Source organism: Notothenia coriiceps, unplaced genomic scaffold (assembly GCF_000735185.1).
Source record: "Notothenia coriiceps isolate Sejong01 unplaced genomic scaffold, NC01 NC01_scaffold00014935, whole genome shotgun sequence".
Classification (NCBI taxonomy): Eukaryota; Metazoa; Chordata; class Actinopteri; order Perciformes; family Nototheniidae; genus Notothenia; species Notothenia coriiceps.
Window position 1 is genome coordinate 1 of NW_011347636.1, and position 4,257 is coordinate 4,257.

The following is a 4,257-nucleotide window of genomic DNA, read 5'->3' on the forward strand; positions in this document are numbered from 1 at the left end:
ACAAAAATAGACAGAGAAAATTCTATAAATATATAGAAATGCGATTCAATTAGATAACACACGAAAAATGTGAAGTTTTAAAATAATAAAACATTGATTATACTGTACAGTAAGGCCTTTGCACAATTAGCACTAATTAGCATTATAGCCTCTGCAGACAATAGTTACAAAATGGCTAGGGCTGATTTGGAGGTTATTGAGGAAGCTGAATGCATTTCTGACATCTTCAGTATCAAAAATTGCAGTTTTAACCAGAAAGTGGCCATATTTGTAATACGGTGGACTGATTTGGATGCATTTCACGTCGATTTAAAGATTTAGCGTTCTCAAAACTGCCATTTTTGATCTAAGACATGTCAGAAATCTATTCAACAACCTCTATAACCTCCAAAAGCACCCAAGAATGGTATGCATATTAATAATAATTAATGCAACTTGTGCTAATTGTGCAAATTGCCCAACATATGCAAGTTAGCATACGGCAGTTTCTATGTGCTGGGGACCCTTACTTAACATTTCTAACATAAAACTTTGGTATACTCAGCGTTACTGGATTCACATTGCTGGCAAGTCGACTATAACCCAAATGATGACTTGATTTGTGGAGGCAGACATTTTAAATAAGACTCTGTGGCGGCAAGTAAGCTGTGAGTGGTTTGAAAAGTGACGCTGCCAACACCAAGTGGAAAAGGTTTCACACACACACACACACACACACACACACACACACACACACACACACACACACACACACACACACACTGATGACAGGTGCCCATAGGTTTCTACAAAAGCTTTTCTGCGGTTGTAAATGTGTGTTTCTTCACATCAAGTCTGGGAGAAGGAGACCCTTGAGTTGCATTATGGGAAATGTAGGAACCTGCATTTAGTTTTTGCTTTACCCAAAGTCACTAAAAGTCAGGACATCTCGGCCTCTTTCGCTCACATTTTGACCATTATTTTTTCTTGATATAAGGATTTTCTGCAAAAATATGGAAACCCAATGTGGGATATTCTGTGGGATTTCACTTTAGATTGGTTTTAGTGTACTGTAGCATAATGTATATATAGGGAGGTTGTAATAGGTTGTAAGAGAGGGTAAGACATATAACTAGAGCATATTAAACACAGAATTGCACATACAATTGAAATAACGAGAGGAGTCACGTGTTACTAAAAGAACAATATTTTAATATCCTCTCTGGCAGGCATTAGCTGTATTAAATACACATATATAGCTTTCCAGTTTTGTTCAGAAGTGATTCAGTTATCAGTATCACATTAAAGCTCGTCGCCCCCTTTACTCCAGAGTCAAAGCTGTTAATAAACCAATAGACATTTGGAACAATCATTATTTACATAAGATACAAAAATATATTTCCCAACAACAACAAAACTTTACAATAAGAAGCTCTATAAAATTACAAATATATTTCTATTATAAAAAGCCTTTTGTTTTTTAAATACTCTTCCAGCTCAAGTGTTGAATGAGGGAGTGTAACTTGGTCTGTGGCATGATTTAGGATTTCAAAATAAAAAATGTTCCAGTGACTGTTTTTATATTCCTCGTCGTAAATTCCTCACGACTTTTCATGGCGTCCGATTCGTCGTATTCTCGTCGTCACGGTAGCTCTGGAGCTAAATGTGACCCGTGTTGCAGTCCAGGTGGAGTTAGTGGGTTAACTTTAGCAGAACGAGGCTAGACTTGGTGCCGAGGTGGAGACACTTTGTCCCATCCTGCTGGGGGGTTTCCTGGGAGGGGAGTGGGGGGGGTGTTAGCTGCTCCATGGGGGGTCCAAACGAAGCGATCCTGGGTGTCACATGCCTGAAGAGAGCCAGAAACAGACAGACATGATTAGAACTGGACTCTATTCTCAGAGCGCCGGACGTACGCTTTTACAGCTCCTCGTAAACACCGGGAATAAACACAACTGTTGTCCCGTACTCAGATCTGGTACTCGAGTAAAAGTAGAAGTACTCAGATATTGTACTTGAGTAAAAGTAGAAGTACTCAGATCTTGTACTTGAGTAAAATTAGAAGTACTCAGATCTTGTACTTGAGTAAAAGTAGAAGTACTCAGATCTTGTACTTGAGTAAAAGTAGAAGTACTCAGATCTTGTACTGAAGTAAAAGTAGAAGTACTCAGATCTTGTTACTTGAGTAAAAGTAGAAGTACTCAGGTCTTGTACTTAAGTAAAAGTAGAAGTACTCAGATCTTGTACTTGAGTAAAAGTAGAAGTACTCAGATCTTGTACTTGAGTAAAAGTAGAAGTACTCAGATCTTGTCTAGTAAAATTAGAAGTACTCAGATCTTGTTCTTGAGTAAAAGTAGAAGTACTCAGATCTTGTCTTGAGTAAAAGTAGAAGTACTCAGATCTTGTTCTTCAGTAAAAGTAGAAGTACTCAGATCTTGTTCTTGAGTAAAAGTAGAAGTACTCAGATCTTGTTCTTGAGTAAAAGTAGAAGTCCCAGAGTGTAGGAATACTCTGTTTCAGTAAAAGTTCTGCATTCAAAATGTTCCTCAAGTGAAAGTAGAAAAGTATTCTCATCAAAATATAGTGAAAGACAGTAAAAGTAGTCTTTGTGCAGATTGGTCCATTTCAGAATAATATATATGATATGTTTTATAATGATTGATCATGAAAGTGTTCTCAAAGCTGGTAAAGGTGCAGCTAGTTTGAATGACTTTGTATACTGCAGGGTAGCTTGTGGATTTACTCCAGGTGGAACTAAAGTCTGATTTAACACTTGATTATATTTCACATCATTCATCCAGATCTGTGAAGTAACTAAAGGTCAGAGGCTGAAACACAGAACAGTGCGTGGCAGAGGAAAGAGGAAAGAGGAAAGAGGAAAGAGGAAAGAGGAAAGAGGAAAGAGGAAAGAGCTTCTAATCCGGTCTCATTCCATTCCTGAATTTCACCCAGCATGCATTCCTTCTAATCTGATGCAAGTTCAAACACTCTCAGGGCTCGAAGTGGAGAAAACGCAAATGAGTCTGGTATGTCTTTTTACTCATGATGTTGAGTAAGCTTCTAAAAGACGCCCTGATGCATTCTCAGGTCACAGCGTGCAGAGGCTCCTAAAGCTTCAAGCAAGTGAAATACAAGACCTCTAAAGACTTTAAATGCAACTCTGGATGAAGTGAAAGACCCATTTACAAAAATGTAGGAAATTGCAACTAGTTATCTTTTGCTAAATAGTGCAGTCAAATAAGGCTGATTTACATTTTCTTATTTATATTTTGACTTGAATTCTAAATTAATTGCATTAAAAAATAGACAAAAATGTCTGTATACGTATCATTTGAATGATCTGTGTGAATCTGTGCCGTCCTGCTTTTCCTTCTCACCCTGTTGCTGTTAAACTTCTGAATTTCCCCACGGGGATTAATGAACGTCCATCTTATCTCATAACACGCTCCTTCATCGCCCTCGCCCCCGGCACACCCTCGTTCGGTAGCAGAACGGAGGGGGAGTTTCTCCTCGTGTCACTTCACGAGCGGTCGTTAGCATAACTGACATAGAGAACAAACGCTGCACTTAATCCTGAGCGGTGGGCCGCGCCAGCACATGAGCTAATTCATCAGGGGGTCTGTCAGCGAGGGGATTAACACTCACTCTCTAAAGTCCGATCAAGGTCAGCGATGAAGTCCTCCAGCTCCTTAGTGTCGCCCAGTCTGGCTGCAGAGGGAGAGAGAGAGAGTCAGACTTCAGACCAGGAAGAGTGAAATGTAGTATCTTCTAGGATGCACAATTAGGTGAAGGGTTTTTGAAATAGCAAAATGGATTATATCCAAATCATATATAAACTACGTATTGTACTTTGCAGAGTAAGTAAACCTGGATGTATTTATGTTTGTGTATGCAGAGTCACAGTGGGTTCACTAACCAAAGCATCAATGCTTTCTCTCGCACATAATGTGATGTGTGTGTGTGTGTGTGTGTGTGTGTGTGTGTGTGTGTGTGTGTGTGTGTGTGTGTGTGTGTGTGTGTGTGTGTGTGTGTGTGTGTGTGTGTGTGTGTGTGTGTGTCTGTGTGTGTGTGTGTGTGTGTGTGTGTGTGTGTGTGTGTGTGTGTGTGTGTGTGTGTGTGTGTGTGTGTGTGTGTGTGTGTGTGTGTGTGTGTGTGTGTGTGTGTGTGTGTGTCTCTCTCTGTGTGTGTGTGTGTGTGTGTGTGTGTGTGTGTGTGTGTGTGTGTGTGTGTGTGTGTGTGTGTGTGTGTGTGTGTGTGTGTGTGTGTGTGTGTGTGTTGTGT

The 4,257-nt window shown here is 39.9% G+C and overlaps 1 long non-coding RNA gene across 1 annotated transcript; it reads right to left on the reverse strand.

The window, feature by feature from the left end:
* Positions 1-1,170: 1,170 nt before the first annotated feature.
* LOC104948705 (uncharacterized) lies at positions 1,171-3,843 on the reverse strand. The gene is made up of 2 exons (XR_798723.1): positions 3,622-3,843; positions 1,171-1,825 (listed from the first exon to the last, which is right to left on the reverse strand). It is a non-coding gene; the product is annotated as an uncharacterized lncRNA (long non-coding RNA).
* Between the last annotated feature and the right edge of the window lie 414 nt (positions 3,844-4,257).